Below are 26,621 nucleotides of genomic sequence, written 5' to 3'. Positions count from 1 at the left end.
GTTCGAGCCCCAGAAGCAGCACACACATTATCCAAGGTGACTAATTAATGTGATACTTTGGGGACATGCCTGGTTTGGTGACTTTAAGACAGACAAAAGAACACAAGGAAGGAGAAATCTGGGGCAGAAACATGAATCTGTGGGTCACATCTGAGATACAGTTGAAAATGCAATAATACATTGAGATTTGGAAATGAGAAGATAATTGGGCTGTGTGTGGGGAACCAAGGAATTACTATTGTCAAAATACAGTGGAGCAAGAAGAAACTAAAAAAAGGAGACTAGAATGGCACAGTAAGATTCCTGCTAGTTTCCACAACCAATATTCACAAGTTTACCAAGTGCTTCTAAAACAAAAGAGGCAAGTGGCAGATGGAAGAAGATGAGGACGTGCTGGTAAAATGTGGACATCTATGCTAAGAGGTTCAGAATTATGGGATCCAAACAGTGGGGGATGGGGTGGACAGGTGTTAAGCGGATGAGATGATATATTAAGAATGTCCACAACAAAAACAAAATCCCTGGATTCACTCATAATGAGAAGGAGAAGCTAAATATACAAGAGGAAATAAGATTGTCAAGCAAGAGGGAGTATGGAACCCATGGGAAGAAAGTATAGTAGCTAGGATAAAGGATAAGGTGGAGACAAGTGAATCAGTGTTAGGTATTTCCTATTGGGTAAGTACAGGAATTCCAACCTGGTGATTTCTATTGTGTGTATCAGCTGTAGTCTTGAGTGATCAGACCCTGAAAAAGATAACTTCAAACCTATCATTTGGAGATAACTTCAAACCTATCATTTGGAGAATGTAAAAACCTAAGTAACAATCTGGGTGCTGGTGGCTCATGCTTGTAATCCCACCTACTCAGAAACCCATGATCTGAAGATAACCCTTCTAAGCTAGTGTGGGAAGGGAAGCCTATGAGGTTCTTGTCTCTATTTAACCAACTGAAAAACATAAGTCGAGCTGTGGCTCAAGTAGAGTGCCAGCCTTGAGTGAAAAAGCTAAGGGACAGTGCCTAGACCCCTTAGTTCAAGCCCCAGTGAACTCACTAGCCACTATGTGGAAAATGAACTATACAACTTGTGGGTGGAGGTGGGAGGGAAAACTGGGAGGGAGGGAGGTGACATTGTGAAAAAGGAAATGTAGTCTCTATCTGACTTATATAACTGTAACCCTCTGAACATCACTTTTACAATTCAAAAATGCGTGAAACCCATCTAGCCCTCTAGATACAGAAATTGACTATCTTCTACAACCTCTTCACGGCAGTGCACCTTTGAATCTATAGTGGACCTCTGCACTGCTGCTCACTCTGACTGCTAAGCACTGGAAAGTAAGTCAAACAAGACAGCTCTGACCTGAAAGGGTTAACGGGATATCTGTAAATGTAGTATAGTTACAAACACCACAGTAGAAAGATCAACAAAACTCAAGGTTCTCAGAAGAGGCAGCCAGTTGGTAAGGGGGCCAGAAAAAATGATCCAGGACCCTAGACATCCAATGCCAGGGCTTCCTCACTATCTTCCCTATTCTATTACTCTTATTATTCCACCAAAAAAGATATTCTACATAAATGTATTTGTGTAACCTACAGAGATGAGATGATCTTCCAGCTTTCTTATTAATATAACAACCATCCCTGATCCAAGATCAACACTCATAGGTACTATTGGCTGGGGACTCCATAATTTAGATTCTTACAGAAAATTACTCATTTCCCTTTAAGCATTAGTTTGGAAAAGACTGGACAGTCAATGACTATCATCTCATGCTTATTACTTGCTGGAACAATTCTACTTCGCTGTGTCTATAACCAGGCCACAGAATCAACCACATTCTTGTTACTTTATTATTTTTAAGTTACCTCCCTGATCAGTCATCATTCTAACCAATGAGAGAGAAGGGACAAACACATTTGACCATGTTTCTTCAGTTGATGTTTGTGGTCCTCTGGTTTGAACAAAGGATTAAGAAGTTAAAAAAAATTAATAATAATTAAATAAATAAAATAGAGCAATTTAAAAATTAAAAATCAAAAAGAAGTGATTTCATGTTCTGGCATCCATCATGCAGAAGAAATTACACACTCAAATGAATTGTAACCTCCCTTTCTATCTTTTTTTTAGAAATTTATCAAATATTTACAGGAGACCTACAGTTATCTGGGATGAAGCCAAGTACTTCAGAGATAGGCAAAAAAAAATGTGAAAGGGACCATGTGTGTTCTGCAGGAGTGTATAATGCAAACCCGGACATTCCATTTTGAACCTGATTTTGAAACAGATATTGGCCTTCCAATGAGGAACCAAATGTTTTAGAAAAAAATGAAAATATTCCCCAAACAAAGGCTCTTCACAGTCCAGTTCATTGTTCTCCAGCCTAAATTAGTGGAAATTGTTTTGGAGCAGGGCGTACATAATCCATTTACTCTCTGTGGCTGCTTCCCTCTGAATGAGAGAGAAAGCAAACGTGGTGAGTGAAGAAGCTTTGAGAGATTCCTTAATCTGCTTGCTCCACGAACAACCCACCACCTGCCAATTAACAGACATTACCAGCCAACTACCACGGGAAGAATAGAGACATGAAAATACCTCTGAGAAGACTGAATCTCGCAGACAAGATGGCAATGGAAAAGACAATGCCCCAAATGGTATTTATGCTAAACAGGCCCAGCAGCAGCATACTGGGGGAAATTTGGAGAGGGATGAGATACCCTGGATTGCGATATACGTAGAGCCAGCTTCCCCGAGGGTGATTCAGAATGAACAGGATTTAGACCCTGGGAAAAGATGGAAAGGACTTGTCATGCTAGAGAGCGTCTACCTTCATAGAAGTCAGAAAACCTAGGCATTGTATGGCAAATGACCACTGCATGGACTCACATAGGAATTCTGCCTTTGTCTTCCTCCATTTGGGAACCACTTAACTGTGCCTATGTTGGTCACCGGATCTGGGAATAATGTGTTACAGCCTATCAACCAACCACAGACAACCTCTGAATTCTCCCTCTTTTTTTTCTCCCCCTCCCCCCCCCCCCCCGAAAGCCTCTTTCAACATATAACCACACAGGAGAAAAAGCTTGTGAGCCCCAGATCCAGCTGGCTATAGCTTGCCCCACACTCCCCACTTGGGAAAGACAGTTGAGAGAGACAGAGAGAGAGGAAGTGTGGGGGAAGAGCACCCGTTAGAAGAATAACCTTTTTCCTGAGTGCAAAATACACACCTTTCACCTCCAACAAAGGTTTTCTGCAACCCCAAGCAAATCTTCACCCAGTTCCTGAAGCTTAGGTAAGGACAAATACTGCCATGTGTCTTAGTCAAAGGAAAGACAACAAACCAAAGACAGAGATTAATATTTCAAAAAAAACCAAGTGCTAATCCGACAGTGGTTTTTTAAAAGTGCCTCAAGCATTAGTAGGTCATTAAATCTTTGTTAACAGGCCAGGAAAAAAAAATGTACAAGGAGAGGAAAAAGTAGGTCATAGTCCTGTTTAAATTTACGAAGCATGGAAACTTCATCAAATCACAGCGTTGTGGTGATGAAAGTAATAGCAAGGAACCATCTTGGCTTCTTCTGCTGGATGTCCCTCTCCCGAGGCATTGGAGAGGTCCTGTCCTGTCCCCAAAAGAAAGACTCACCTGAATCTGTCAGAGTCCTATCTATGTGGGAAGCCCTCCCTCATGGTATGCAGGGTTCTCTCATTTTGATTGGATTTTGTAAATGTACACATCAATTCTAATCTAACTCCTATTAATAATACCCCTGTAAAAAAACTCAACAACACATCTTGAAAACCTTTCTGGCTTATGGCTGGACTATTCCATCTATAATATGGACAGAATAGCCTTTGTCTGAAATGCTTGTTGGAAATACTTGGAGCCAGATGAGTTGTAGTTTTTTCATTTTGATTGTTTTTTTTGTTGTTGTTGTTGTTGTTTTTAAACATACTGAGATGTGATGGGGAAGGAACCAAAGTATAAACATAAGAGTTGTGAATATATCATGTATTCCTTAAACACATAGCCTGAAAATAATCTAACACACCATTTTTCACACATTTGCCCATGAAACAAAGATTATGAATACTGAAACACAGGACTCATGGCATTATGTTGGCGCTCTTAAATGAGGTTCAGATATAGAAAGTTCCGGATTTCGAACATTCAGATAAAGGATGTTCAATCTGTATGAGTTTTCTTCCTTTCTTTTTTTTCTGGGCTTGAACTCAGGGCCTGGATTCTGTCTCTTACCATTTATGCTCAAGGCTGGTATTCTATCACATGAGTCACAACTCCACTTCCAACTTTTTTGTGGTTAATTGGGGATACGATTCTCGTGGACTTTCCTACCCAGGCTAGTTTTGAACTGCAAGCCTCATATCTTAGCCTTTTGAATAGCTAAAATGACAAGTACGAGCCATGGTGCCTGGCTTCTTGGCTGTTTCCTTCGACATAGGGTCTAATCACACACAGTCTTCACCAATTTCAGTCTCTCTCTGTCCTGTAGAAAAGATGCCAGACAGGCCCTGGCTCTGTTGTGCTGTGGCTGAATAAGGGAATAAGATATTTTAAGTACAAGTCAATCACAGGGAATAGAAGACTTATTATCCTTATGTTCGCAATGCCCTTTTTACTAGCCCAAAATATTACTTAGGAAAGGAATCTCCCTTAGTCAGCATTTTAAGTCTGTCTTTGAATTATCTATCGGTTTTGATGGTTTTCACCAAGTGAAGGCAAAATAACAGTGATAGAAAATTTGGTTATATGAAAAATATTTACTTGGTGTGAAATTTAGGGCATGTTAACAGACATATATGTGTATCAGTGCACACAAAGGTAATGCTTGCACCACCTGCACACATATGCACTCCACAGGCTCACACACGTACACACCCACCACATATGAAAACACAGCTATTTAAAGACTCAGAATTCAGTTGGCCCAAAGAAACAGAAGGGAGTACATTTCCTTGTTTCTTTCACATTGTGAAAAGAAAAAAAAAAAAAAACTTGAGACCAATTGCTATTGGTAGAATTTACTGAACAAAGAAAACAGCCAGGAGAAAAGAAAGCTTGGGAAGGTTCAGCTCTGACTTACCATATGCCCATGAGAATAGGAAATGACATACAGACACAAGCTGGTTGGTTGGCTATAGCAGGTTCTGTCTACTTCCAATCCTTAACTGACTAGAGGCTCAGCTGCTATGATTAGTTGAGGCTGGCTATTGTTAAAAGAATGCCTTTGTATGGGGAAACTTTTATACTAACTTAAAACGCATACTGAGGCTGCTTAATTTTCAATTCATTTTAACTACCTATAGAGATTGATGACCCTGTGTAAAGGGTATGAATGTCAGTTGTAAATCTGGGCATTAAAAAAAATCTCTCTGTAGTCGAACATAACAAAATGATCAAACTTCCATTCTCTGCATACTAGAAAAATCAGAAAATTTCCAACTCAGCTTCTAGATTTTATGTAGCCTCTTTCAGATAAACTCTCCATCAGGCCCAGGTCTTTCTTTCCTCTTCCTCTCACTCAGTGATCCAGGATCAGGTGTTGGCCAGGGGCAGTCACAGACACCTACTCTCTGCTTAGTTCTGTCCATCCAATTCCCATATAGATAGGACCCCTCCTCTTGCCACGTGCCATGAATGGTGACTCTTTATCCTCAATACCAAGACCACTCTGTAGTACCTCATCCTGGCACTCAGAAACCTTCTCAGAACCCCTGCCACACCCTTCCAGGAAATGCAAGAAGTGACACCCCTCTCTGAACCACTGTGAGGTCATAGAGACTCTGGGGAAAGAGGGGCATTGGTATGCCCTCTTCTTGCATGAGCTAGGCCTGATCATCATTTCTATTTTATGGGCTTTTCTTCACAAACCAGAGAGGTGAACTCTTTAGGAGTCTCTAGTTTTCTGGCTGGGCACAGTGGTTCACACCACTAGCTACTGGGGATACGTATATCAAGGCAACATGATTCAAGGCCAGTCCTGGCCAAAAAAAAAAAAGTTACCAAACCCCATCTCAATCAGTAAGCCCTGTGTGGTAAAGCATAAGATGATCCCAATTCAGGAAATAGAAATAGGAATGTGGAGACCTCAAGCTGGTTCCAGGTGAAAATGAAAGACTTAACTTGAAAATAAAGAAAAGGGTTTGGGGCATGGCTCAAATAGTAAAAGTGCTTGTCTAACAAGTGCAAGGCTCTGAGTTCAAACCTTAGTATTGCAGAAAAAGGAGGGGGAGGGAGGAAGAGGAAGGAAGAAGGAGGAGGAGGAGGAGGAAGAGGACGAGGAGGAGGAGGAAGACAAGGAGGAGGAGGAAGAAGAAAGAAGAAGAAGGAGAAGGAGAAAAGAAGAAAGAAAGAAGGAGGAGGATGAGGAGAGAGAGAAGAATAGAAGGTTCTGGTTTTCCCAGACTTTATTTAAAAGTAAGGGACAAGGGGGCTGCCAGGGGCTGACACCTGTGATCTTAGCTACATAGGAGGCTGAGATCTGAGGTCTTAGTTTAAAGCCAGCGCTGGCAGGAAAGCCCATGAGCCTTTTATCTCTAATTAATCAACAAAGAGCTGAAAGTAGAGTACTTGAACAAAAAAAAAGCTTTATGTCAGAACCCAGACCCTGAGTTCAAGTCCTAGAATTGGAAACGAAAAATCAAAAACACCGCAAGAGATAAGCCCAGTGCCAGTGGCTCATGCTTGAAGCCAGTTCAGGAAAAAGAGCCCATGAAATTCCATCTTCAATTAACCAGCAAAAAGCCAGTAAACGAAAAAGCTGAGAAAGATCAAGGGGCTTTGTGTTCCCATACTAGTATAAAAATGGGGAGGAAGGTAAAAAGTAAAAGGCAGGCTACTTGTGGCTTTCTAAAATTGTCTGAGCACCGAGATTTCACTTCACCTCAGTTAGAATAGCCAACATGCAAACAGCAACAACAGCAACAACAGCAACAATAACTAACAATAACAGATATTGATATGTATGTGGCCAAAAGGGAACTCTATTACTCTATTAATTTACTCTATTACCAACTCTATAGGTGGGAATTTAAGCTTGTTCAACCTATCTGGAAAGCAGTATGGAGGGTCCTCAAAAAAAACTAAATATAGAACTACCCTTTGACCCAACAATTCCACTCCTGGACATTTATCCAATAGAGCACAAACAAGGCCACACTAAAGCTCCCTGTACAACCACGTTCATTGCAGCATTATTTACCATAGCCAAGATATAGAATCAGCCCAGATGCCCCTTAATGGACAAATGGGTCAAGAAAATGTGGCATATATACATAATGGAAATCTACTCATTTATCAGAAAGAATGATATTGTACTATTCATAAGGAAATGAAAAACTTCAAAAAAATTATATTAAGTGAAGTAAGCCCGACCCAGAGAAACACAGGTTGCATGGTTTCCCTCATTTGTGGAAGCTATACTGTGCCTATAAATCTTTAAGTAAACACACCAGGTGTTATGCAAGTCATCACTAATAAATTAGCTGAAGTATAATAGACGCTATAGAGAGGTCAAATGGTATAATTCTTTAAAAAGAAAAGACAAAGCCCAACAAAATAAGTACCAGGAAACAGGTACTTGCAAGAGCTGAGAATGGGGCCAAAGAGAGAGGGGTAGAAGAATGAAGGGGGTACATGGGAGAATGCAGGCAAGAATTCATTGTATATACCACAGAACTGAGAAATATAAGGGAAGGGGAAGGGGTGGGTAGAAGTGGGGTGAAGATGTTGAAGGAATGACAGAGATGATCAAGATGCATTGTACACTTAAACCACTTTATCAAATGACAAAATAATAAAACCACAACACATAACCTAAAAATTAAGAAAAATGAGAGGAGGGATGGGTCGGGAGGGGTAGGTAAGAATGTTGAAAGGGGTGGCGTTGATCAAGATGCACTGTATTCTTAAACTGTTTTGTTACGTGGCAGTTCTTTTGTACAACTACTTGAAGATAATAAAAAAAATATTCAAAATGTAAATAAATGAAATGATCTGAGGGGAGAGGGGTAGAAGAGGGAGGGAGGGAAAGGAGAAGAATGCAGGCAAGAATTCATTGTATATATCACAGAATTGAGGAATAGAAGGGAAGGGGTAGGTGAAACAGGGGTGGAGGGGTGAAGATTCTCTGGTTCCTTCTGAAGTTGGTGTCAGTGGAATTTCTCTGAGGCTGATTTTCAGGCACCACAGGCACTTCATACATAGCCCCTTCTACATCATAGCCTTTCTTCTCCTTCAGCTGCTATTCTCTATCTCACATGAGTTTGGTACACTTTTCTTCCACCTTTGTGCATTGTAGTGTATGGAAGAAACTCTTCTCAATTCTATCCAATTCTAAGTCTCCTAAGAGTCACAAAGTGTCCAGGATCTCATCCTTCTATAAAGACACTGCTTTCTTTGGACTTAGGGGTTTTGGTTCTCACCCCAAGGAGATGATGGAGTCTCTGCTTCGGTAGGACAAAGGCTCCCAGGATTCAGTGGCAATTGTAGGAAGAGTGCCCTCGGGGTGCTCTTACTCTTCCCTAATTGTCAGAGAGCCCCTTGATTGACATTCAGGAACTGTGGCTTTTTATACACACCTGCTATTTACCTTTCAGCAAAATGCCACTTTGTGAGTCATAAAAATGTAGGGTAGGAGGAGTGCTTTTCCTACTCTCTACTACTCCCACAAGCCAGTCATCCCTGGTCACTGACATGAATGGGTAAGGGTATCCGATCCACAGGGAACAGACATTCCCTGGCAGATACCACCGAGATGTCCTTTCAGCCAGTTCTGTCCCTATCTTCCTGGAGACAGAGACAGATTCCACCAGCTAAAGGCTCTCTCCCAAGAGCATGTCCCCCCCCCCCCCCACACACACACACACTGCAGATGCCAATCACAAGCAGAAAGTTGTAAGCCCTCAGCCATTCACAGAGACTGGGTAAGTGGCTTAAGGGCAAAGCTTGTAAGAAACTGCCATTTAGCTTCCATGGTCATTTGCATGGAATGGAGTCTTCCAGGGGATTCTTCTCTCAGTGATTTATTTCCACCTGGAGCATTTTTTTTAAAAAAACAGAAATACGTTCCTCTCACCTGAGAAAACTATACTTGTCTTATCAAGTTCATATGATTTCAGATGGTCCCACAGGTGCCCCAGGGCCCATGGGCCCTGCTTTAAGGAGCTCAGCTGTTTCAGACATATTTCCCACCAAACAGCTGAAGAGCACAATGCAAGGAATAAAAATCTATTGGTCTTCAAACACCTACAACTGGGTGAATAAATTTCTTCGGTGCCCTGAGAAGAGAAGGCAGAGAAGAGAGTTGCTGAAAATTAAGAGATGTTAAGAAGGGGGAAAGGAAGAGGAGGAAGGAAAGGAAGGAGGAGAACTAGAAGATAAAGGAAGAAAAGGAAAGAGGAGGAAGAGGTAGGAAAGAGAGGAGGGGGATGGAGAAGGAAGAGGAGGAGAAGGGGAAGGGGAGGGAGAAGGAAGATGAAGAAAGAGGGAAAAAGAAAGGAAAAGGAAGAAGGAGAAAGGAGAAAGGGGAAAGGGGAGGAAAAGGGGGAAAAGGAGAAGAAAAGGGGAAAGAGGCAAGAGAAATAAGAGAAAAAGAGGAGATGAAAGGGGGAAAGGAGGCAAAAGGAAAGAGAAAGGACGAGGGACAAAGAGGAGGGATGAATAGAAAAAGAAGGAGAATGAAGGAAGAGGGAGGAGAAGGAAGGAGGAGAAATGGAGGATGGAAAAGAGGAAGAAAAGGAAGAGGGTGAGGAAGGAGGAGGAAGGAGAGAAAAGGACTTTCACCAGCAGTCATTGAAGCTTCCAGTATACGGAACTGAGAGGCTGCAGAAAGTAAAGGCAGAAAGTAAAGGATGCACTTCAGAAAAGAAAAGACAAAGCAAGAAAGGACAGAGAGGTGCATGGAGGGCAGGAGATGAGCCCATCATCTTGCTCTGTCGCCTGTCACCATTAGAGAACTGGAAGCTTGTATTGGGGCAGACCCTAACTCAAGAAACCTGGCAGAAATGGGTTTGGGGATCAGGATAGACTTTCACCCTTGACAATGTGTCTTTTCATCAGGAAAGTCACTAGAGAGGCCAACTCTTTGTCCTGGACTCCACAGTCCATCACCACTGGCTCTTCCAAACTCCCCTCTCATCTCTAATGTCTTTACCCAGCCACAAGGCAGTCACCTCCCAGAACAAACCCTGTCTTTTCTCCATTCTGCCTTTCTGTATCTCCTTCTCTGGACCGCTGGCTTCCCACTTGGTCACCCACCCCATTGCCTCTCCACATTCACCTAATCCACATTCACCTAATCCAGTGACTTAGGAGTCTCTCATGTCTTGAGCTCCAGCAAAGGATCTCTTTTGCTAGAAGAGTTAGTAGAGAGAACATTATTGGTCCCCAGCTTCTGCACAATCTACCTCTGTAGCTTCAATCAGCCAGGCATCTAAAATGCTAAGGAATAACAACCACCAAAAACCGGTCAATCCTAAATGTGTGCAGTCTTTTACTTCTCATCATTCCCTAAGCAGCACAATATAACATCCATTAGCATAGCATTTACCTTGCAGTAAACATAAACCAGCTCAAGATTAGTGCAGATGTATGGGAGGAGACATATATGTGGGTGTGTGCTTATGCAAATGCTATGCTGTTTTATATAAAAGACTCTGAATATCTCTGGCTTTGGATGCTCATGGGAGGTCCTGAACGTAGTCCCCCACAGATACCAGTGATCAACTTTTATACTTTCATCATTCTACCCATCCCAGATGATACCTTATTTGTGTATTTCTGTTCCCTGAACATGAAACCTTAACATTAGTTTCATCCTTGAATGACCGACCTCCCTGGTCATTCTCTACCCTCTTTCCAGGTGTAAGTTTCAGAGAAGATGCCAGCCTCAATTTGGCCAATGAAACAAGGCAAAAAGTTGACTGCAATGTGCTTGGAAAAGGCTTTTCCCACTCCCTTGAAGACATCCAAAGGCAAGACATCCTTCCCTCTAGGTACTGCTCATCTAGGTATGATGCTTAGAACATTTCCAACCATCTTGTTTTTCCACCCCACAGAAGACACCATCAGCTAGGGTGGTAAATTCTTGATCTCTTGGGCCATGATAAATTGGGATCAAGCAATACTAACACACCCTGGCCCTCTGGGCTCACTGACAAGTGGGAGGACAAAGGCCTGTTAGCTTCAGAAGCTTGCATTGATCCCACTAGTTAGAGCAGAGTATCCCAACTCTGATGTGTGTGTGTGTGTGTGTGTGTGTGTGTGTGTGTGTGTGTGTGTGTGTGTTGACAGGGAAAGAATGAAGATGTGATGGTGCATGATGTAGAATTTAAAAAATCAATATAAACATTAAAAAATGACCAAAGCCAGCCAGGTGCTGGTAGCTCACGCATATAAGCCCAGCTACTCAGGAGGCTGAGATCTGAGGATCACAGTTCAAAGCCAGCCCAGCCAGAGAAGTTCACAAGCCTCTTATCTCCAATTAAGCACCAAGGAAGCCAGAGGTAGAGCTGTGGCTCAAGAAGCAGAGCACTAGCCTTGAGCACAAAAGTCCAGGGACAGCACCCAGGCCCTGAGTTCAAGTCCCAGGACTGGCACAAAATAATAATCATAATAAAATTCTACTAACTACCCAAAGTAGCAACCCATAAGTAACCATGCTACATTGAACATACATTTTTGTCATTGAAAATCATGTCATTGAGCTGAATTACTATCCTGATATGACAGACAGTGCTAAAGAAATACTCTAGTCCTAGCTGATCACTGGTAGCTCACACCTGTAATCCTAGCTACTCAGGAGGCTGACATCTGAGGATCACAGTTCAAAGCTACCCCAGGCAGGAAGGTCTGTGAGTCTCTTATTTCTAATAAACCACCAGAAAACCCGATGTGGTACTGTGGCTCAAGTGGTAGAGTGCTTGCCTTGAGCTGATTGCTGAGGGACAGTGCCCAGGCCCAGAGTTCAAGCCTCACTACCACCCCCAACAACAACAACAAACAAAAAAAGAAGTGAAAGTGTAGCTCGTGGAGCACCGGCCTTGAGCAAAGAAGCTAAGGAAAAATGCAAGACCCTGAGTTCAAGTCCTGTACCAGCAAGTAAAGGAAGGAAGATTTAAAAAGAATATAAAATATCTTACTAATGATTCCAATATTCCTCCTATGTTGAATTGATAGTATTTTGAGTCCTCAGACAAATACAGTCAATACTGTATTTATACATATTTATACATGACAGAACATATTTTATCATTAATAGGATGTTTCATTTTACTTTAATATGGACAGTATAAAATTGAGAGTGGATGCTGGGTGCCGGTGGCTCACGCCTGTAATCCTAGCTACTCAGGAGGCTGAGATCTGAGGATTGAGGTTCAAAGCCAGCCAGGGCAAGAATGTCCGTGAAACTCTTATCTCCAATAAACCACCAGAAAAACGGAAGTGGCGCTGTAGCTCAAGTGGTAGAGTGCTAGCCTTGAGCTGAAGAGCTGAGGGACAGTGTTCAGACCTAGAGTTCAAGCTCCACAACCAAACCAAAAAAAAAAAAAAAAAAATTGAGAGTGGAGAAAAGGTCAGGCACTGATAACTCATGCTTGTAATCTTGTTTACTCAGGAGCCTGAGTTCTGAGGATTGAGGTTCAAAGCCAGTCCCAGCGGGAAAATCTGTGAGACTCTTACCTTTAATTAACCAGCAAAGAAGCTAGGCTGGAGGTGTATCTCAAGTGGTTGAGCACCAGCTAAGCATACAAACTACGCAAGCAGGAGAGTATGAGTTCTAACCCTAGTACTGACAAAATGAACTAATGAATGAATTTAAATACAAAAAAAGGAATGAAATTCTGATCCCAGCCACAAAACAGATGAACCAAGGGGATGAACGTCCTGATAAGTAAAACAGCCTGGCAGGAAAAGACACACTAGCACATATGTCCTACTGTGTTGATTCCTGGTAGGTGATGTAGTTGATGTCTGGAATTCACAGAGACAGAGTGCTGGTGGTCAGGGGCTTAGGAAGGAGGCACAAAGATTCAACTTCAGTTTTTCAAGATGGAAGGTGGCAATATTGCACCAAACTGTGAGTATTCTTAATAGTATTGAACTTCATGCTTTAAAAATAGTCACAGTGGCATGGGTTGTGTATATGTTGTTACAGTCAAAATGAAAAAAAAAATAGTTTGTTTTAAGGGAAGAATGAAATGAAACTGAACAGGCTTTTTAAGAAGAAGAAAGGAGAAAGCAAATAGAAAGTTGGCACATTTCTCCGGGTAATCTGACGTCAGAAAATCCAGCTAAGACCTTGTGAGTACTAGCCTTCTGTTCCCCTGTGCCTGGTATTCACCCTCCAAACAGAGTAGCTGGTCTGTGTCTAATTGTGTTTGTTTTTTCTCCCTGCAGGGATGTTTAGCAACTCCCTAACCACTGAGATAGTCCCATAAAATTTTATGACAACAATTTCTTAAGTGAAATTTCCATTCAGTCTGTTTGTGGGACCTTTGGAGATAAAAAAGAAAGAAAGGAAGAAGAAGAAAGAAGGGGGGGAAAAACAGAGAAAAATTGAATAGATATAACTTGGGAGATTTTTTTCCAGAGGTTTAATTTAATTATAAATCATGACTTTATGAGCCCCTCATTCCAAAGTCATGCTCATAGCAAATGCACTGTTCATGTTAGACAGCAAGCACCAGCTGGGAAGAAAAGGAACTTTACACAAATTGTGTTCAGAAAAATGTGAAGTCTGGCGTGGAGACTGGAAAGCAGAGCCCCCCCCCAGGCCCCACCCCCTGGGCCAGCATCAATGGGCCCAGCATAGAGAGCTGCCCACCAACCCTGAGCTCTTAGTACAGGAGGGAAGTGGACCAGCTCCTGGACAGGAAGACATATTTTGGGTGTCTCTCACTGCGGGGGCGGGGGACACTTCCCTACCTCTTGGCTAAGTTTCTGCCCAGTATCTATGTTATCTAGGTAACTGGCAGACCTGGAAGCAGTCACCTTCCCCTCCTGCTAGGTGACATGCTGGGCCACCTCTGGTCATGCCTCCCATCTGACCTTAGGATCCCAGGCCCTGAGGTCATATCCAGATCCAGTGTGGCCACACCTTTCCCCACTTGGCCACACCTCTCCCTGTCCCTGCCCTAGATAGGTCCTGAGGGGGGCGTGGGGGTGGGAAGGTTGCCCCTTTCAGCCAAGCCTCTCTACCATGCACAGCAGGGGGCAGCAGTTCAGTAAATGAACTTCTTTTCCTGCCTGAACACCACATAGTGTTCTCTTCATTGCTACCTAATGAAACTTACCTATTTAACATAACTTACTGGTGTGTGTTGAGGGTGGGTGACAAAGTACTCGGGTAAGAAGCAGACTGCTTAAGATCTCTGAATAGAGTTTTCTCTTCTGGAAATGGCAGGGGCAATGATCTGCATATTCCTACCTATAACAGGTTGCAACTCAAGCTAAGTGGAAAAAAAAACAACACTTTCACAGTAGCAATGTAGTTCTTAAACGTAAAATATCTGCAAATAGTTACATAACTCTGTGCTATATATACATCATCTAAAGGATTCATTTAGTATTTCTATAGCCCGATAGGATAGCACTGTTACTCTCTTGAGGGTACCCTGGGAAGCTTCCTCCTCAAACTGTCTTAAAAACACATACTTGTCAAAATCAGTGCATGTTTTGTAAATTAAGAGCAAATTTTCACCTGTCCTCTTTTGAATAATAATAATTATTATACAAGTGTGGCTTCTGAATTAGCAATGATGTTGTGGCTAGTGAATGGTCCAGATGCCCAGTATTTAACAAGCCTGGGCAAATGGTCCATCCTCCAGCAAAATGGAGAGCAATTTCCTCCCTCCCTCTTCCTCCCTCCCCCCCTCCCTCAAAGATGCTCTGCTCTACCAGGTGGATCAAGGGTGACCACTGCCTCCATGCAGGTGTCCAGTTTGGTGGGACACAGACAGCCCCTCTGTTGGCTTCCATCCTGTCTGGTAACCTTAGAAGCTATGGATGCTGGTGTTGCCTAGCTTGTCTACGAAAAGCTACAATCCCATTTTTAGAACATCAAGTTATGAATTTCAAGGGATATTAGAAAGTTTCAGTTAGAGAAAACTGCAGTGCATGGGGGGGTCCAAACAATTCAAATGTGTCCAAAGCAGGGTGCTGGGAGAATAGGGTAGCCACATGCACTGCTATGCAAGAAGGAAAACTTATAGCCCGATCTATCTCTCAGGCTTCTGCTGTCTTCCAAACAGACATAAAAACACACTACATAAGATGACACCAATCTGTCTGCCCAAACCTAGCATTTAATACTTCACCATATTTGTTCAGATCTCTATTCTTCCTAAAGAAAGGATATAGCACTAGCTCCAGATCCTCTACCTCACTCCCTCCTCTCTCTTTCCCTCCCTTTCTCCCTGACTCTCTCTGACTCTCTTTTGCTCTCAAGTACCACTGAGACATTAATATCAACCTGTATCAGTCTACTACAGCTACTTTAACAATGAACCCACACTAGAAGGCGTAAACCACAGAAGTTGACAGACTTAAAAACCCTGGAAGCTGAAAGCTTCCAATATCAAGAGGTTGGTAGAATTGGTTCTCCCTGGAAGCTCTGAGGGAGAATGGGTACCGTAAACCACAGAAGTTGACAGACTCAAAAATCCTGGAAGCTGAAAGCTTGAATATCAAGAGGTTGGTAGAATTGGTTCTCCCTGGAAGGTCTGAGGGAGAATGGGTACCACGCCTCCCTCTTGCCATCCCTGCCATCCCACAGCCTCCACCAGCATCTCACCAACCTCCATCAGTTTGTCCTCTATCTGGGTATGTCTGCCTCTCCCCCCCTCCCAAACACACACCCGTTCAGTTGCCCTTCCTTTGACAAGTTATATTGTACTTGAGAACATTCTAAGGACTTCCTTTTACGTAACTTGATCATTTGCAAAGGCCCTATTTCCAAATAAGGCCACATTCAAGGTCCTGGGATTTGAGCATCAATATCTCTTGGAGAAGACAACTCAACCCACAATTCTCCTCATGCCGGCTTGACCCTGGAGATCATCTTTTTGTCTTGCCATGGACGATCTTGCTGACATTGACACTTCCAGTATTTAGACTGGCCTAGCTCCTTCCATCTGCTCAACAAGCCGGTGAAAGCCTACATGACAAATTTTACTTAACTGCACATAAAACATAGGTGGGGGCCATGAATCCTACTTTAAAATCCAACCAGACTGACCCACTTAGTCTTCAAAGACCCAGCAGTGAAGTTTACTTACTGCACTTCAGCCCTCAAGAGGAAGGACATAAGATCAGGCTCCGGTGGCCCATGCCTGTAATCCTAGCTTCTCAGGAGGCTGAGGTCTGAGGATTTGGTTCAAAGCCAGCCTGGGCAGGAAAGTCTAGGAGACTCTTATCTGCCATTAACTGCCTCAAAGCCAGAAATGGAGCTGAGGCTCAAAGTGTTAGAGTGCTAGCCTTGAGTACAACAGTTGAGGAACAGTGCCCAAGCCCTGATCAAGTCCCATGACTGACCAAAACAAAGCAAAAAGGACAAAATCAGAAGTATCCTTCCCGGACAGAAAGTGGAAGCAAGCAGTCTGCCCCTTCCTGACTCAGCAGCTGGGCTGGGGTGTTTGGTGCAGGGTGCTTTTTCTCCATTAGGCAGCAATGAACTCCTTCTGATATCTCAGGGGATTGTCACAAGATTTGCCTCTTATCCTTTTAACGTCTAGGGATAGGCCTCCAGCTGGGATTTGTGTCATCCTTAATGTGGTGGCTTCTGGAGGAAGAGAGTAGGATGGTGGAGGCTCTCGGCTGCTCTGAGCCAAACCAACCTCAAGGGCATCCATAGCCCCAAAGTCACGTGATCAAAACAAACAGCAAGGGAATAGGATAGGATATTTGGGGTGTGCTAACTGCCTCATCTACAAAGGGTGTGCGCTCTTAGTTTTCCTGTCTCATAATAGATCCTCAAATGAGGGCAAGGAAAGACAGCTAGACAGGTAAGGGAGGATAAATCCAACAATGTCAGTATACCCTGGGACAGCCTGGAGGAGCTGTAGTGGAAGTCAGCACGATCTGCAATTGTGAGAGCCATCTTTCCAGAAGGCAGCTGTGTAAGAGAAGTCCGCTGCTGGATTTCTGAGCTCCATGGATGTTTGCAGGAATCTGGGGCTCCTATGCCCCCCCCAAAAAAGGGGTACAGAGATGTAGAAAGATGGTAGGCTGCAGAAGCCCAGAGTTGGGACAAAGAGGCTGCAGTGTGCACGGCATTTGGAGCCAGAAGCCAGTGGTCCAGACTCGAATTTGTAGAGGTGGCAGCAAAGCCAATGTCAGTGGTCTCCAGGGATAAGAGAGGGCTGTCCTGCGCACACTTGTGGCTTCTCCCACACCCAGAGAGATCACATGAGGAAAATGGACTCAGAACTGAAAGACTTCTCAGAAGATACAGAATCATTAGAAAGCCAAGCATTGGCGTTTCACACCTATAATTCTACCTTTCTACTTGGGTATGGTTGTTGTACCCCGAGTTCTGAGGAGCCTAAAATAGGATGATGAAAGTCTATGTGCAATGTTGGTCAGGAAATGAGATCCTATCATCTCAAGCAATACACAGAAGAGCTGGAAACATGGTTCAGGGGTAGAGCCTCTGTCTAGCAAGAGAGAAATCTGGAATGCAAATGCCAGTTCTGCAAAAAGGATTTTAAAAAAATGAAAACCTACTTACATGAGAAGCAAGTTGATAGCAAACACTGGCAAACCTAGGTGAGCTGATCCTTGTTTTTTCCAACACAGTGAAAGGACTCTGAGAAAAAGTGGATATATCACCGATGAAAGAAAAGAAGTTAAATTTTTCTGTGCCCTTCTAAGTAGAGCATAAATAAATTTGTAACATAGAGGAATTGAATTACTTCCCATGGGAAAGTCTATAGTTTGTTATAAGCATGCATACAATAATATCCAGTTTCCTTCAGATCTATCCCTAGGACAAAAAAAATCACTAGTGTTTCTAAGTTGTAGCCACACAGCCATGTTTCTTGACTTTTTATTGTATACAACTTCGTGAGGGAATAGCGTAGGTTGAGAGGAAGAGTTGACCAGGAGGGCACTGGGAAGGAAAAGGTGTTAGGTGAGGGAGGAATAACTTTCCCCAAAGGAAGTGAAGAAAGAAAGTCTGGAAGCAGAACAATTTCCAGCAGATGGGCTGTGGTAACAAGTTGGACTCTGGAATCTAAACCAGCCAAATAGGAGAGTTCAGCGCTCTGCATCTGCACACCCACTGTGTATAAAACACTAGATAAATGGCCCAGATATAATAAACAGGAGAGGTTTGGTTAGCAGAAAGTACATGAATGCATGGATTTGGTTTGGTAATGTATTTAAAGGCATTCAAGGATATGACTCAGCCGCTCAAGAAATAAACAAAAGAATACTAGACTATACCAATGTTGCGTTTCTCATAATGGGATTATGGAGACATATAATCCTATCTCAAACTGGAAATATCACTAAGTCAAAACATGTAGAAGGCATCTAACCTACTGAATTTCCAAACCAAGCAGCGCCAGAGGTGGGAGGTGGGGTATCAAAACAAGATTAGCCTCTTCAATACCCTGAAGAGTATTGGCCATTCCCCTTCAGATCCATAACTGGCTGGGAGATGTTGCTTTCATTATGGATTTGTCATCCCAGTCAGTTGAAAGACAAGAAATCAGGAGGATTTTATGGTTTGAAGCTAGCCTGGGTAAAAGTACCCCCATCTCAATAAATAAGGTGGGCATGTGTATATACACCTGTCATAGTAGCTACACAGGAGCCCATAAGTAAAAGGACCGTGAGCTGGAACAGCTTCCTCTCTAGTGCCCCAGCAAAAGCAGAAGCTCCTGTCTGAAAAATAACTAAAACAGCAAAAAAAAAAAAGTAAAGCCAAAGAAATAGGGCTTGGTTCAAGCAGTTAGAGCACCCTGAGTCCAAAACCCCATACCACTCAGAATTATTAAAACACAAAACAAAACTAGCAGTACCAAATTGTATTGTTGAGTGTATTACAAGCCAGAAACTTCATGTTGTCTGTATTAACAAAGGCAGAAAATGATGATTGTGACAGCTTATGTTTATGGAATCAAATATAATACTAATGATGGATGGAAGACTGCACAGATGTCTCCATTTCTCCACCCAATCCAAGACTAAGTTTATGCAGCATCTTGGAGAGTCAAAGCTGGAGTGATTCCCCCCCTTGCTCAGGGCATGACTCCCTTCCCTTGCCCACCTGACTTCTTCACGATCTGGTTATACCTGCCAGGATAACTTCCTAACTATATGCCTCCATTCAATCCTCACAGGCCCAGTGTGGGATTTCAGGAGAGAGAGCCCAGCCTAAGATCTTACCCTGTGGGGTGGCATCGATGGAACCATGGAAAAGGAGAGGTTTCATGCCAGCCATACCCAGGCAGTGGAAGGGCTGGGAATGAGTTCTTCCAAAAGCAATTAAAGGGCCATTGGCCACTTATCTTAAGAAGAGATGATTTGCAGAATATGATGCTCTGTAGGGGTCTGAGAGGGGACATTCAATGCATATTGATCTGGGGGCCCAATGCCACAGAGATACGGGGAAATCCGTACAGGGGATGACAGAGCCATCAACCCTGGGAAATGGAGTCAGGATGGGGGCAGTCTAAGTAGACTTGGGCCTTTCCAAGTGCAGATCAGTTCACTGATCTCAAGGTTTAAAAAGTGTGACTGCTTTGGAGATCAGATTGCTATTGAGACAGCAGGGCAAGTCCGCCTTTCTTCCTTCATCACTGCGGGTTCTCTCTTTCGGCCTGCTGGGTGAGTGCTGCTAATGAATCCGGTGTGTCCTGAGTATGTCTGAGGAGACTTGCTAGCTGCTTGCCACCCTGCAAAGTGTGAGTGAAGATCACAAAATAATCACTTTCCTTCCAAAAGAAGGGGAAGAAAGAGCTGGAGCTTAAAAGAGATAAAAGGAAAAGGCATCCAACCACATTAGCCACCAATATTCTTGACAATTATGAGAACACTGGCATGTGGGTCCTTTTTATAGTCATGGGAATTTCATATTTACTACACTTGGGTTAGTACCTAGGAAAGCCTGTAGTAGGACACGTTGTACTCATAAATTGATATGCTGAATTGATAGCCCTTTTTATAACTACTTAAATTTTATATTATAAAAAATTTAATGAAAGCAGGGCACCAGTGGCTCACTCCTATAATCCTAGCTACTCAGGAGCCTGAGATCTAAGGATCAAGGTTCACAGTCAGGCCAGGCAGGAAAGTCTATGAGACTCTTATCTCCAATAAACTACTCAGGAAAGGCTGGAAGTGGCACTGTGGCCAAAGTGTTAGAGTACTAGCCTGGAGCACAAACAGGCTCAGGGATAGCAGCCAGCCCTGAGTTCAAGCCCCAGGACCAGCAAAAATAATGAAGAAGAAGAGGAAGGAGGGGGTAGAGGAAGATTGCATATTTTTATATTATGAAATCAATAAATTGAAAAATTCATATTATACACAGGTATTAGAAAAATGCTTAATATTGAAATTGAATATTAACTAAATAGAAATTAAAATGTGCCAACTGGACTCATCATGGCATGGATTTGACCTGTTAAGAAAGTTTCTGTGTGACTCAAAGAATACTGGTTAAATTCACAGCAACTACTCACCTGATGTGAAATCCCAGGGTTCACTACTGGCATAAACATGCCACCTGGATCCTGGATCTTCCTTTTCCCTCACTCTGCATCCTGAGCATATTCAAGTTCATCCCCAGATTTGCTAACCTATGGTAGAAATACTGCTACCATGGCTCTAAGCATTGTCTTCCAATCAAAGGGCATCCAGTACCACATGTGATTATTATAATTGCATATAATTGTGTAATTATGATACTCATTATTGCCTAAAGCTGGTACCAGCCAGGATGTCCTTCAATGGACAGATGGAAAACTTAACTGTGGTATGTCCATATAATGGAAAACTTATTCAGTGATAAATAGGAATGAACTATCGAGTGACACAAAGACATGGAGGAGCTTTAAAAGTCTAGTATACAGGGAAAGAAAAAGCAAATAGACACTGGAGCACATGGGACCTTGGGGCTGGAAACATTCTCTGTAGAGTAATGAAATGATGGTGGAGGCATTGTGCATTTCTTAACTTTCATTGGATGCTTGGCGTAAAGAACGAACCAACTTTTGACTAGGAGTTTAACAATGGTACACAAAGAACACTAGTACAAAGAAATTACTGACTTGGATGGAAAAAAAAACTGCAAAAACTTTGGGAAAATTGGGTCCAAATGGGGTAATTTGAACAAATCAATTACAAAATAAAGAGAATTACCATGTAGATAGGTATTTCTGGCCAAGACGCTGGGTCAACTGGTATGAAAGGAAATCACTCTGATTTAAAATGTCCCTCTCAGGGTCACGTCTGGGATAGCTTGCTCTCCAGCTGGAGGCAAGATCTCAGGAGATTCTAGGAACTTTAGGAGGTAGGGTCTAGCCAAAGGAAGTAATTCCTTATGGACATGCTTTCGAAGGTTATACCTGGTTCTTTCCTTACCCTTTACTTTCTATCTACCCTGAGGTAAACAGCTCTTCCTCCAAGCTTTTTCTGCCACCATGCTGAGTCCACTGGTCTAGAAATGACAGGGCTGGCCTAGATGAACAGAACACGCTTTAACTACAAGCTCAAGTCCTTCCTCCCTAAAATTGGTCTCTTGGGTATTTTGGTCACATCTATGCAACAGCAACCAATACAGTCATTTTCCAGAATCGAGGAGAGTCCAAAGCCTTCAGACTCAAAAGATTCATCAAGAAGCAAAGTTTTAATTTACCTAAAAATCGTTCTCATGAAATTACTGGATTTCAGGATAAAACAGAGAACTATAAATCTTCCGAAACAAAACCAAATGAAGTTTTCCATGTGATCCTTTTTTTTCACTTTTAAAATTTATTTTAAAATAAGTTTTGAAAGTATGTGGTCTAAGATTTTTTTCTCTATCATGTGAAATGATAGAAAATGAGGGTAACTGTTCTCTAATTCACTGTTCTCTAATTGGAAAACATGTGACCCAGGAAAACTTATTTATCAACTTGGTAATTCTCTTTATTTTGTAATTGATTTGTTCACATTACCCCATTTTACTTATTTAACTTATTTAACTGGAAGATAATAAGAGATATTGGAAGATACTTTTTAAAAATTCCATCTACATATCCTAACTTTTAAAAACCATGCAATCCTAGTTACTGAGGTGGCTGAGACCTGAGGATCGCAGTTGGGAGCTATTCCAGACAGGTAAGTCCATGAGGCACTTATTTCCAATTAACCAACAAAGAGCTGTGTCTCAAGTGGTAGAGCATCAGATTTGAGTGAAAAACCTACAGGACAACACCCAGGCCCTGAATTTAAGCCACAGTACTGACACAACACAACACACACACACACACACACACACACACACACACACACAAAGCAAATATCAATAATCAAAGGATACATCAAAAAGAATTCAAGAATGGGTACATTTGTCTTACAGGAATGGTGAGAGAGCACTGAAACCAATAAAATAAAGAATTAAAACTAGCTTGTAAATATAAAACCATTCTAAAAACATAAGGCTTCCATAATAATGCACAATGATTTAATAATAATTATCTATACAGAACATCACAGAATGTAAGTACAAAACTCAGGGAAGATTTGCAGGCAAGATAAAATGAAGTGAAAACATTCGAAAGTCCATTTTTACAGGGGGAGACAATAACTACTGCTATTTGCAATGCAGATCTTAAGAGTAACTTAAAAAGAATGTAAAAAAAAAGTATTCTTTAGTAGAAATACAAACAGAATGTTCTATAGGGGAAAACAAAACACAAGGGAGAGCACAGAAGAAAATAAGAAGCAAGAATAAAATCAAACATGAATTGGTATAGGAAATAGACATGGACCAATCTCCCTTTACCTGTCAAGAAAAATACAGTCTAGCTGTGTACAAATAGTAGGATTCAGAATTAAACAAAACACCTGAAGCCATTAGATAAAAGATGATTAAAGAGAGGTCAAACACAAAGTGAAAGAAACCAGGGCCCCCAGACTTGTATCACCCACAGCAAAACAGAGGACAAAACACCTTACAGAAGACAATTCACTTACCATGAATGTACATCATAATGCTTAATTCCACAACAATGTAGAAGCTCATGAAAATAGGCACAAAATTCTACCAGGGGTTTTTAAGAGAAAACTAGAATAGGTGCTTAAGAGGTGCATTCCTGGGGTGAGGGAGTCCACATTGTAGAGACAGCAATGTGTCCCAAAATAATTCAGCACAGTCTCAAACTCTGTCAATATTCCCTCCCAAATATTGTCTCTGGAACTTGATATCATTATTCTAAAGTGTCTACAGAAGAAGAAAGTGGACGAGAAGAAGGTGGTAAGGCATAACGAAAGGATCCTGCAGCAGGTTTTTTTTTAAATAAGATTTTTATTGTGAAAATACTGTACAGAGGGGATACAATCACATGAGCAAGGTCATGAGTACATTTCTTATCAAGCGTTTTTGCCTCCTCCTTTGTTTTTCCCCTACCATCCCTTCCCTTCCAGCTCCACAACTACATTCCCCTCCCCCATCCCCACCCCAACCCCCTGCCTGAATTGCAAAGTTGGTTTTTCAACATGGCGTCTTGTACATCTCATTGTGCAATGGGTCAACCTGTATCCCTATTTAAGCAATTTGTTTTTTCCCTTCTGCTTTCCAAATTATACCAACATCAAATATAGTGAAAACAGGGGTTATAGCATGGGGGAAGGACAAAGCAACAAAAAAATCACGTGGTCCCTTAAAATACATTAGAAACAATAACAAGAAAGAAAAAACCACTTGTGTCCTTATCTTGAGGTTCATTTAGCTTAACATCATCTTATCTGACCTTTTCTTCTTGTCTCAGATATATACTAGTTATTGCAAATAAGGGAAACCATGGGACCTATGTTTCTTTGCACCTGGCTTACTTCACTTAATATAATTGTTTCCAAGTCTTTCCATTTCCTAACAAATGGGGCAATGTCATTCTTTCTGATGGAGGCATAGAATTCCACTGTGTATATATACCACATTTTCTTGATCCATTCATCTACTGAGGGACATCTGGGTTGGTTCCATATCTTAACTATGGTAAATAATGCCAGCAGCAGGTTTTATACAGTGTAGTAAATAATCAACATTTCTGTTATTATGCCCACCCTACCGGAGACTATCATATTTGCTTTTCCAACCAGCACCCTCCATCCTACCCCAGCCTACCCTAGACTTTTTCATGATTCATCAAGAAGAGAAGGAAGAAGCCAATAGATGGAGATTCCCACCTTTTCTGCCCATATTCCTTTTTTCTGTAACACAGAGGAAGATATCCTGTTCAGAATCCCATAGTACTTTCTCTCCCACAGATTTCTCTCTCTTTCTCCTCTTTCTTAGATTATTATCAGCAGTTTGGCAACAAAATTCCCCCAGTCCTATAGGCAATAAGACCTTCCTTAGGCACATTCCCAAAACCTTCTTTACTTTCTAATTTTCCAAATGTTTACTAAAATAGTATTCAACAGACTATGAAAAAGTAAAACATCTGAAACAACATGCACAAAAAATGGCTTTCTCTCATTGGAAAGCTTATACTCAAGGAAATAGAACTCATATAGAAAACAATTGACTAGGCTGGAGAAGTATGCAGTGGTAGAGCCTTGACTCTGCCCAAGGCTCTGGGTAAAATCCCCAGGGTGGGTAGAGTGATTTGGGGGAAGCTATACTGCAAAAGTAACTGCACCCACATCCCATGATTCCCATAGCTAACAAAGGAAGTATGATGAGCCTAGGATCCATAGATTCGTATTCATCTATTAAAATGCTATTGAACATCTGGTATGATTATGACGTTCTAGAGAAGGCAGGGAAGGTAAAAATTCAAAGTCCCTCGGAAAGTTCCTCAGCTAAGATTTTAAAGAGCTGTTTGGGAGTAAGGATGAAATTAGGCATCTGTTTATTATTTTATGTGGATAACCTTTTCCATCCAACAGAACTTGGCTCCTCCCCCCACCTCCCTCGCCTCCTTACTTTTCCATTTTCTGCAACATCTCAATGTACTTATTTTCTAGAAGGAACTCAAGTTCCCAAACACAGCCACAAGTGTTTGCTGGGCCCACTGGTTAAGAATGGTTAGTGGTTTGCAACATATAAATAGAAGAGACTATAACGTTTCAGCCAGTCTGACACCAGGAGGAAAATGATGAACAAATAATGAACATCCTGAATCTTTCATTAGTTCAAATCCACAGCCCTCAACTAGAGGCACACATGGCAGAGGGTTTTGCCTATGTCAGATGTGAGACATCCAAGAAGCTGTGTCTGAGGCTTCAGGGAGGATTTGGGCTTCTAACAAGGTGTCTTCCTGGGAAGGCCCCTACTCCTACTCCCCAAAGAATAGGAGGATCTGTTCTGCTAGAAGTAATGTTGGCAAACTAACAACCGTCTCCTCCCTGCATTTTCAGTTGTCTGTCCCTTAGATAACGTTTACTTTCCACCCCTGAAGCTGCAGACTGAAGAGATTTGCTTTATTTGATACCACAGAGCCTGTGGATAGGTCAACTTTTCTTTTGTTCTGCGTCTGTGACTCTGGTGTGCTCTGTCCGCCTAGCTGCAGGATCTGGGTACTGCAAGGCTGAGACAAAGTCTAATGGGAGGTAATTAGGTCATTGGAAGGCATGAATGCTGTTCTCATTCACTTTAATCTGACATTTTTATGCCCGTTGCTTAATCTAAACATCACAGAACTCCAAGATGATAAGGCGGGGAATTCATGTTCTTTTTCCCCCCACATTTTTATTAGCAGCAATTAGTTGTGCCAAAAGGGGATTCATTCTGACATGTCCATCTATGTATACAATGTACCTGTATCAGACTCACCCTTTCTATCCTTCTCCCTCTCTCCCTTTCCCCCACCCCATACTGTCATTTTGAATATGAGTCAAGAATTTAAGAAATTTCTTCAAGGCCATAGAGCTTGGGAAATACCAGGTTGGTGATAAAATGTGGAATGTCTGTCTTTAAATTGGCTGGTTTTCTTCTTTCATACCAAAAATCTGATCCATCCAATTACTTGGCAACTTATTACCAAGATCTATGTTAGGTCTTGTCTGAGCCCTGGGAGTCCAATACTGATTTTCCCTTATCCTTGAAAGTTTCAGAAGTCAGAAAACAAAATGCAAAAAGCAAATCGGTATAGAGAATATTACATGGCATTGACATGGCTAGGGAAGTAAAATTCTTTAGTGTTGGTCAGATTCTTTGAAAAAGATATGGGAGCCCAGTTTGAAATGACAAGAAACAGACAAGCATGTGAAGATGTGAATAAATAATAATCCAGGCAGAGAGAACAGCAAATCAAAAGGCTCTGGGAAAGGGAAGTTAGCTTGTTACTGGGACAATACTAGAGTATAAGTATATAGTGGGTCAACAGGGTGCTGGTGGCTCATACCTGTAATCCTAGCTACTGAGGAGGCTGAGATCTGAGGATCATGGTT

The 26,621-nt window shown here is 42.0% G+C and overlaps 1 long non-coding RNA gene across 1 annotated transcript; it reads right to left on the bottom strand.

Annotated features, from left to right (window-relative positions):
• Positions 1-19,248: 19,248 nt before the first annotated feature.
• LOC122117619 lies at positions 19,249-25,990 on the bottom strand. Its single transcript, XR_006149215.1, has 3 exons — positions 25,917-25,990; positions 19,304-19,306; positions 19,249-19,260 (listed from the first exon to the last, which is right to left on the bottom strand). It is a non-coding gene; the product is annotated as an uncharacterized LOC122117619 (long non-coding RNA).
• Positions 25,991-26,621: the final 631 nt, after the last annotated feature.

This window comes from Dipodomys spectabilis, unplaced genomic scaffold (assembly GCF_019054845.1).
Source record: "Dipodomys spectabilis isolate Male_0828 unplaced genomic scaffold, ASM1905484v1 ptg000004l, whole genome shotgun sequence".
NCBI classification, from domain to species: domain Eukaryota; kingdom Metazoa; phylum Chordata; class Mammalia; order Rodentia; family Heteromyidae; genus Dipodomys; species Dipodomys spectabilis.
This window is presented reverse-complemented; position numbering and strand designations above follow the sequence as displayed.